This window comes from Musca domestica, unplaced genomic scaffold (assembly GCF_030504385.1).
Source record: "Musca domestica strain aabys unplaced genomic scaffold, Musca_domestica.polishedcontigs.V.1.1 31, whole genome shotgun sequence".
In the NCBI taxonomy this organism is placed as follows: domain Eukaryota; kingdom Metazoa; phylum Arthropoda; class Insecta; order Diptera; family Muscidae; genus Musca; species Musca domestica.
The window spans coordinates 328,804-339,173 of NW_026712309.1; the positions used below are offsets into that span (position 1 = coordinate 328,804).

Here is a 10,370-nt window from a genome sequence, read left to right on the forward strand (position 1 = left end):
TTGGTGAGAATTGGCTCAGATTTGGATATGGATTGGGGTTTGAGTCCCTTACATTCGTCATATGCACTCCACAAGAATGATATTTGGTACCAGAGCTCAGAAATACTTTGCCAAATTTTATCGAGATATGTTCTGATTTGGATATAGATATACATAGGTCGCATATATATCTTCCACGTTACCTTGAAAGGGAAGTCAAAATTGTGATTATTCCTTGGAGATATAACTCGTTCCGGAAGTTTTTCCCGTAAAAGAACATTGTTTCGTCCTTTGATCGACAGGGAGCAGCGTCCCCTTAAAAGGTCCTTATACTATTTCCTAATATAGTCGTCCGTATCTAGGATAGGATATGAGTAGTGATATCCTAATAGTCGGCCTCGGCTATCGCTGTTTTTCATAAAATTTCCCCCAATGTGCTTCATCATTGCCATCATTTCTCGCACACCAACAAATGTCCCCCCTTAACAAATAAAAAATTTGTTTGCATATTTCAAGGCGCTAAGTTAAGCACCCGCACCATGTTTTTAAGTAACCTCGCTCATTCACTCGAACTCATTTCGCTCTCTTCATTTTCATTCCGATTTGAACTCCTGCCCCGCCGTTTTCATTCATTTTTTTTCATATGTATGCAAATTTGGTACAATGCATTTTATTTTCGTGTTCCTCAACGACATCATTGGCAACGGCAGTTGCAGAAGAATCAGCAACAGCAACAATGGTGACAGCATCCGTATCCACACACACTTCCTTCCACTACCGAGTCACCAACACCGCCACCATCATCATCATCCTCATCCTTTTACATTTAGTGAATAGCATCGTAGGATAGCAGTAGTCGTTGTCGTCATAGTCGCACTTCTTGTCATCGTTCACTGTAACATGGGAACACTAAATGCAATTTGTTGTATTGCAAATGATACTGAAAATTATCGTGACATTTATTTAAAACTCGAATTAGTTGTTGCTCTTTCTCCGTGTTTGTCACTGTGTGCGTGTATGAGAAAAAAGGGGGCATGGTGTGGGTATATTGTGGGCACATAGTGCGGTGTTACAAAGTAATGTCAGCAGCAATGCAATATCACTGAAATTGAGTTTTATATGCGGATCATCATAAATTCGTAAAAGGATTGTGAAATTCCTTTCTTGGTGAATATAAAACGTAATCATTTTGGGTGCATACATCAAATGTCACGAGGAATTTGCATCCCCTGTGTGCGTGTGCATGTGCTGCTGTTGTTGTTATCGTTGGGGGAATGCAACACAACATTTCCAAGGATAAGACAATTGACCCCAATTTGTGCAGATTATTAACTATTGTATGTTTTGTGACTTGCCAACCAGTAGTTGATATTTAAAATATGAAAATAAATTGTCCCCTGTCAACAAAATGAAAATAATAAAAATTTTATATTATTTTTTGGAACTGCGCGTCCCGAAATTGTGTCCATGGGATGGTTATTCAAATTTTCATATTTTTTCAATGAACTATCGAAATTGATTAAATTATTTTCTTGCATCGCCACAATCGCCTAGTTGGAATTATATGATGATACAGATATTAATCCTGGGTATAAACTACATCGACAAAAGAAATTTTCTATACTTTGAATTATATTTTTTTCGTAATTATAATAGAAAGATAAAAAATAAATACCCCTCTTCTTAGAAATGTCATAAAACATCTTAAAAAAGTATTTATATTTGTATCATGGTATATTTAACAAGTGAAAAAGAAGTAAGTTCGGCCGGTCCGGAATGTATTTGGAAATTTTCATAAATAAAAAAATAAATAAATACAAATAAATAAATAAACCAGTAAAGTCTTAAAGTCGGGCGGGCCGACTTTATGATACCCTACACCACCTTGCTATTTTAGTAGAGCTCCACATAACAATTAAAAGATTTATGGGAGAATTCAATCATACACTCTGTGATTATAATATAAAGTTCAAAAGACTAAAGATGCCGAAGCATTTGTATCTTTTAAATTCCGACCTGTATTGCCCATTTGGTGCACAATTAATTTGAAATCGGATAAAGATATATATGGAAGCTATATCCAAATCTGAAGCGATCTCGATAAAATTTACAAATAATATTTCTGAACTGTATTTGATATATTTCCCTGAATATCGTTGTTACGGAGTGCATATTACGGATGTGGGTAACAAATATGACAAATCGGATGAACAGTATGTATGGTAGCTATATCTATATCTGAACCGATCTTCACCAAATTTGGCATACTGCCTTCTAGACTAAATTCGATCGTATGTGCCAAATTCCATCCCATTTGGGCAAATATTAGACGTTTGGTGTACAATAAAAGGTAAATCGGACGAAGTTATACATGGGAGATATATCTAAATCTGAACCGATCTCGATAAAATTTAGCAAATGTATTTCTAAGATATATTTGCTATATTTCCCCAAATGTTATTGTTACAGGGTGCATATTACGGCGGCGGTGGACAAAAATAACAAATCGGATGAACAATATATATGGGATCTATAGCTATATCTGAACCGATTTCGATCAAATTTGGCATACATATTTTCAGGCAAATCAGACGAAGATATATATGGGAGCTATATCTAAATTTTGACCGATTATCTCCAATTTCAATAGGGTTCGTTCTTGGGTCAAACAAAAGATCTTTGCAAAATTTCATCTGGATCGGGCAATAAATGCGACCTGTACTCTGTTTACAAAAATACATGGACAGACGGACGGACGGACGGACGGACATGCATAAATCGACTCAGAATGTGAATCTATGCAGATCATCAAAAGGAACTATGGGTCTATCTCGTTTCCTTCTGCCTGTTACAAAGAAATGCACAAAGACATAATACCCTGACCACCTTGTGGTGTAGGGTATAAAAAGAAGCTAAGTTCGGCCGGGCTGAACTTTTAATAACCTCCACTGAATATTTCCAAAAAATTCGTAAAAAAAATACCGCTCAAATGAATACCGTTATGTTGGTGCTGTACGAAGACGTTTTCCTCCATAAGTAATTTTTTGTCATAGTCTGTTGAACCCATTACGAACTTCATTTACTAAATTTGAAATAATTCGGGTGAATAATACCGCTAAAATCATCAAAATACCGAATATAGAGAGGTATCGTTATATGGGGGCTATAGGACGATGAGAACCTTCATACTCGTTTCTTTTTTTGCTATAGGTCGTAGCAACCATTACAAACTTTTAATACAAAATTTGAAACAATCCGGTTTGTAATAGGCTGAATTACCTATTACGAACTTTAAATACGAAATTTGAAATCATCAAAAGATCGACTATTGGGAGGTACCGTTATGTATGGGGCTATATGAGGACGTAGACATGACCCATTTAGGAACTTAACCTGCTTATTGGCAAAATACATTTTACGGAATGAGAAAGTAAATATACCCTCCATAGAATGGTGGAGGGCATTAAAACTAAATGCTAGAGTATAACTTTTTATATGAACTGAAGAATTTTCGTTTTGGCGATTTTTGACACTCAATTTGGCGATGGAGGTAGTATTAAGTTTTATCAAATATATTATGTTTCCCTTTTTAAAAATTCGGCATATCGTCTATAAACATTTCATGCTGACAACTCACAAGCACTATTTTACTATATATAAAAAGGTTTTTTATTTAAAATCAGACGGAATTTTTTCCATATATTTATACCCTACAACACTATGTGTTGGGGGTATTATAAGTTTGATTGGGCCAAAAATTATGTAACACCACGAAATATTGATTTCCCATATAGGAAAGTATATATGGATCTTCCTATCTCGGCGAGCTGAGTCGATCTAGCTATGTATGTCCGTCCGTCCGTCTGTCCGTCTGTCCGTCTGTCCATATTAATTTGTAATCACTCTACAGGTCGCAATTATGGTCCGATCTTCACGAAATTTAAAATGGAGGTGGGGCTAGGGTCAGAATAGAACCCTATTTCTTTTGGTGATGATCGCATAATATTTAGGGGTTGAAATGGACCAAAAACTGAAAAAATTCCTGATTTTGCACTTGCTCTACAGGTCGCAATTACAGACCAATCGACGCGGAATTTCGCATGTAGCTAGAGTTTAGGGCTGGCAAGAAGCCTACCCATTTGGGTGGTCATCGGATAATATTTAGGGGGTAAAATAGACCATATCTTTTTTGTTGAAAAAATTCAAAATTTTTCATTAAACCGCGAATATTTTAAATCCCAACGAAATCACAAAGCCATGACAAGGTTACTTCTGATCTTTACATTGATGTTATTATCCAACAAATCGGATACATAGCAAAATATGTGCGATAAATATGTCTATCAAAGAAGATATGCTTGAAAGATCTCTTATATGTCGAGAACGGCTGAACTGATTTCGACAGTTCTCATTAATTCAGAATGGCCTCTTGGCAGAAAACATAAAACGTCTAAAAAAATCGCATAAAAATGTCTCTCTAAAGATGAAAATATTGATTTTGTAAAATTTTCTCATATTTTTTCCATTTTGTCATATTTTTGGCATATTTTCATTTTGAATTAAACATTTGGTAATATTTCTACAGCCAACAAAACTAAGTAGTTAGGATATCAGGATATCATATACAGATCGCATTTATGGCCCGATCCTTACGAAATTTTGCATGGAGATAAGATGAGGGTCAGAATAAAAGCCTATTCTTTTTGGAGATGATCGCCATATATTTAGGGGTTGAAATGGACCAAAAAACTGCAAAATTGTCAGCAGGTCGTAATTATGGGGGTTACCGGACATTGCAAAGGCCAAGCAGTTTTGGATGGCCATCCAAAGATATTCAATGTGTGAAGGAGTTTGCCAACTTTTATAGACAAAATACGAAAATGTCCATTCCAGTGACTTTTTGGAGAATTCACAAATACAGGAAAGACGCACTTCTGACTATTTCGTTAACGCTGATTTCGTTTCAGTCAAAAATCAATAATAAATGTTAATCTTTGGCCAATTCTGAGAGATTATAGGTCTTTGGGAAATATTGGTTCCAAATCTAGGAAGACCGTTTACGTGCAACATCTACCAATAAATTGGAAATGAGCAAATTAGTTTAAGTTGCTATTATTCGAAAATTAGAGAACGAAACCTGATGGTTTTCTTTTATTATTTGTCACAATATCTTGTGGAATTCTTTCGAGTATCTCGCCTATATAAACTGTATCGTTTATTATAGTGTTGTAGGGTATTCAACGGTCGGCCCCGCTCGACTGTAGCCTTTGCTTACTTGTTTTTTAATAAATTTTCATTCGAAACAGTAGATTTTTGGAAATGAGAAAAATGCCGAATACTGTGCCACTTACCCTACTTGTATGCAGGAATAACTTTTTGTTTCGCTATTGCCCTGGTAGTTCTCGTGAAATAATTACCTACTTTACTTTCTTTCAACCATACAAAAATAATTAATTAAATGTCGGGAAAAGTCGAAAAAATTAGTTTATTGATTTAAATTTAATCGACATACAGAAATTGAAGACATGGGTAATTTTTTTATTTTTATTTAAAAATTAGGAAAAACCTCATTAATTTTTTTTTTAATTACTTATCGTTTCATTTTCTTTAGACATTGCGAAACAGGCAGTTATTCATATATAATGTGTGTCTGTCTCAGTTTGTTAATAATTTCGCATTTTAATCAACCACTCGTGGTAATGTTTGTTTTGCCATTCCTTGTTATTCCCCATCTGCTAACGTTACATTGTGCTGTATTATTGCCAATTCACCACTCTGTTTGTACAATGTATGTTAAACCAAGAACAGTGAAATTCTGAGGCACCCTGTTTATATTGTAAGGTGAATTAGTTTTCTCATGTTAACGCTCTCATACAGAGCGATTCATATATTTTTTAAAACATCACAACATCACAAGTGTGTCAACTCTGTTAACTGCACGAATTTCAACAACCTTCAATAGCCGTGATCGTCTAGTGGTTAGGACCCTACGTTGTGGCCGTAGTAACCCAGGTTCGAATCCTGGTCACGGCAATGTTCAAATGAAACATTGTCACGGAGAAGGTTATTTTTTTTTTTGAAAAATCTTTATTAGTCGTCAATGTTTGTATTAAATTTTTGGACATTTAACATTATGCAAAGGAAGCAATGAATTGTTGTATAGGAAAACAAGTAAACAAAGGCTATAGCCGTGCGGGGCCGACCATGTGATACCCTACAACACTACAATATATTTGAAGCCCTCTTATGTCTATATCCATTTTGGAAGATTTCGCTTTTGAAATCATGTCACGGAGCACTGCCCAGATATTACTCTTAGCAATTTGACCAGGGACATTTGCCCAATATTTACGCACTTCATCGTGCTGTTAGTTGTTGTGGTCCATTTTAGAGCTAAGTATAATCCAGTGGTCATCCAAAATGCTAGACTTCTTCCCTGTCCTTAACTCTCTTCTCAGGCGTGTTTATTGGCTTCAATTGTTTGATCTGGAAATTTTTTCTATTTTTGGTTCATTTGAACCCCTGAATATTTTGCGATCATCTCCAAAAGAAATAGGGTTCTATTCTGACCTTAACCCCACCTACATTCTAAATTTCGTGAAGATCGGGCCATAATTGCGACCTGTATAGTGATTACAAATTAACATGGACAGACGGACGGACGGACATACATAGCTAGATCGACTCAACTCGGCGAGATAGGAAGATCCATATGTACTTTCCTATGTGGGAAACCAATATTTCGAGGTGTTACATAATTTTTGGCCCAATCAAACTTACAATACCCCCAACACATAGTGTTGTAGGGTATAACAATTAAATATGATATACATTTTTTTTGCAATCGAATTGATTTGGTTCAAATAATATATTTTTATAGCCTCTACCATGCCTAGTATGGAAAGTATATTAAGTTCGTCATTCCGTTTGTAACTCATCGAAAAATAACTTTAGCCCTAAAAAGTATTCCAGCTCTTGATCAGCGTAAAATTCTAAGAAGATTTAACCCTGGTGTTGTAATCACGCTAGTGTCAAAACGTATTAAGATAGGAAACTAAAATTTTGCACAGATCAGTCTTTTGTGTACAGGCAGGTCAAGTTCGAAGATGGGACATATCGCTCCACGATATCGTATAGCCCCCATATAACGGCACCTTCCGATATTGGTATTTTGATGATTGTAGTAACCACGCTAGGAGTTCCTTCTGAGTACTTTACCCCCTGGAAGAGAATTGTTTATATAGGTCCACGATATCGTATAGCCCACTTATGACGGTACCCCCATTTTTGACTGGAATTGTTTCAAATTTCGTGTTTAAAGTTTCAATCTCGTAGTAAGTACTACAACCTATGACGGAAAATTGTCTATGTACACGCATTCGTAGATCCCAAATATAACGTTACCTCCCATTATTCGGTATTTTGATGATATTAGGAACATTGATGATATTAGGAACATTAAGACTAGCAAAAGGCCACTACTTCGTCAGCGAAAAGTCCACCAAAAAAGTCCAATCTCAAATTTTTCGCACATCAGTATATGTCCGCATTCGTTTTGGACATACCCATTATCATGTCAGAAACTTTCTGGGGATTAAGACATAATAACATAATACCCATTTTATTATGAGGGCTATGACCCAAAAATATCGGCCCCATAATTGGGGATTATGACAATACAAAATTTAGTACCTTTCGTACAATTATAGAATACATTTCCAAACCACCTCTATGTGTCCAGGCTACACATGATCCTAATACCCATTTCAAGCACTATGTGCTCAGGCGTTCCGGACGTTTCGGTCAAAGTTTTCAAACTATTTTGTTTTAAAATCACGTTTTCTTGAATTATAGAAAAGGTAGCCTCTTATTTCCGGACTCTGAGAGGAATTGGCATCGTATAAAAAATGTTGTGTGTGATATTGAGATCCTTAGTATCTAAGCAACGTTCTGTCTGTAATGGTCCTACGATATCAACGACCTAAAAAAACACTTTCTATTTATATTTATTTACGTGTCAAATATATATTTGTATATATACCAAGAGAACTACCATCCATACATGAAGCGATAGTTACAAGGATTTTAAAATGTAAAATTACATACTCTAAGGGTTGAAAATGTGACCAGGTTATTCTTAAAATATCAAAAAAGTGTCCAAATGTACTGAAAATACAGATGTATCGTTATATGGGGCAAATGCTTCTTCTTTCTTGAAGAGTAATTATGATACACTTTTTATGAGAGAAATTCCAAATAGTGAACCTGCGTAGAACATGGTTATCAGCGCAAAAAAATAAGAATAATAAGAAAATATGTCATATGTCCGATCAATCTAAAATGAAATTTAAATTCTCGAAAATCGTGTGGTACTGTTGTATGCGGGCAATGCCAAATAGAGGATATGTATGAAATATTCTTCTAAGCAAAAGACATACCGAACACATAGTTCATTTGGTTGGAAATGGTTGTGAAATTATATGGCGTGTATGCGTATATTAACGTGGACCAATAAAGCTCATACAGGGTGAGATAAAAAACTACAACAAAGTCAAACGCCATAATTTTAACATTTTGTTTTTTTTTTAATTTTATTGAATGAAAGCAAAAAATGTCGGAAATAGCATCAAATTTTAGAATATGTTTAGATTTGTTCGAATTGGTCACCTTTGGCACGAATCGTCACACGCTGCCCGAATGTTGCCCTGTGGTATTTTGGCCCATTCCCGGCGAAGTATTTGCTTGAGGTGATCAAAACTTTGGTATTTTTAGTGCCAACCTTACTTTCCAGAATACTCCAGTCACAACAGTCCAACGGATTGGTATCTGGAAATTCTGGCGGCCATTGCTCGCTTTAAATGAAGCGAGGAACCTCATAAGTAACCATTCTTAGTTGGTGCGTGCTGAATCCTGTGGGAACGTCCAAGGTCTGCGGCCAACATTTTTGGGTGTACAAGTCTTTTATACACCCTCCAGAATATTTTGCTCTAACGATAGCCACTTGTGGTTTTCCAGCCAAATATAAAGAAATTACACTATTACGCTTGAATTCCATCACGAATAACGTGTTTGTACGCTTATTTACAATATAATGAGCTGTCACTTAAAATAATTTTTAGAGCTCAGGGACGATTGACTTAAAATGACAGCAGTCTGAAGTTGGTTGCAGTTTTTTCATCTCACCCTGTGTTTAGTTTTGTAGAAACTGTACTTGTTGTATAAATAGTTTTGTATGTTTAATATACTTCTTTAGATTCTTATCTCATTCTTATTTGTCTTTTCCGAAGAATGTAAATTAGTTAAATAAAGAAACCACTTAAAGATGCATGTGCTTTCTATATGCTATGTTTATGGTCGGTAATAAATAATGTAATTAATGGTACGGCCACAAATAGAAGATAAGAAAGGGTCGATCACACAGTAGGTATGTTTCGTTCTCCCGCAACGTATTGTGTGCGTGGAGTGCATTATGTATTTTGGGACAGCGTGCATTAGAAAATAAGCTCATGTGTATTTTTATGTTAGATGTTAAGGCTAGATTTAGTTTTTCTATTGAATAAAGAATCAGTTCTCGTCAAACACTCAACAACATCGTTTCATTCCCTCTCCCCCTAAACATTGGTGACCCCTAGTATTTTGAACGCGTGCCTGTGTGAAAGTGAAAAAAAAAAAAAAAAAAAATTGGTGAAATTTTGGAACTTAGTGAAAAATATAATATAATAATAACAAAAAAAAAAGTTGTGAAAATTCCAAAATTAATATTTGTAAAAAAAAGTAATAAAAAAATATATATTTTTTAATATATATACCTTTCAAAAAAAAAAAATAAATAAATAGATAGATTATAACAAACCGAACTCGCGCCGTGTAAATCAAAAAAAAAAAAATAAAATAAAATAAATAAATAAAAAATATATAAAAGTGAAAGATTCAAAAATCGGTAAGTGTTTATTTATATTTTTATTTTAAACTCATTCATTATTTTTATATAAAAAAAAATATTTTCATTAACATCGTTCACTTGTAAACAAAAAAATGGATTTTTCTAAAACAATTGAAAAACAATTTGAGTTAGGACAGGCTATGTGTAATATATACAATGATTTACACAAAATTGTAAAAAAGGCCTTATGGGGGGAATTAGTTATAGAACAAGTGAACGCAATGTGTGAGTCCTTCACGGACTATCAAGCCAAGTTTGAGGAAAACGACGGGAAACTCCAATCACCATCCCATGTGTTAAGCAAAAACAGATACTACACGAGTAAATTCGTATCTGACGTAAGGGATGTGATTGAAAAGTTTGCCATTTTGAAAAAGGAAATTGATGGCAAACTAGAAGAGTCAAAAAGAGTTTCTACTCTGACTCTAAACGAATTTCCTGGAGCAAA

At 34.8% G+C, this 10,370-nt stretch overlaps 1 non-coding gene across 1 annotated transcript; it reads left to right on the forward strand.

Annotated features, from left to right (window-relative positions):
• Positions 1 to 5,940: 5,940 nt before the first annotated feature.
• TRNAH-GUG (transfer RNA histidin (anticodon GUG)) lies at positions 5,941 to 6,012 on the forward strand. The gene has a single exon. It is a non-coding gene; the product is annotated as a tRNA-His (tRNA).
• The last annotated feature ends 4,358 nt before the right edge of the window (positions 6,013 to 10,370 follow it).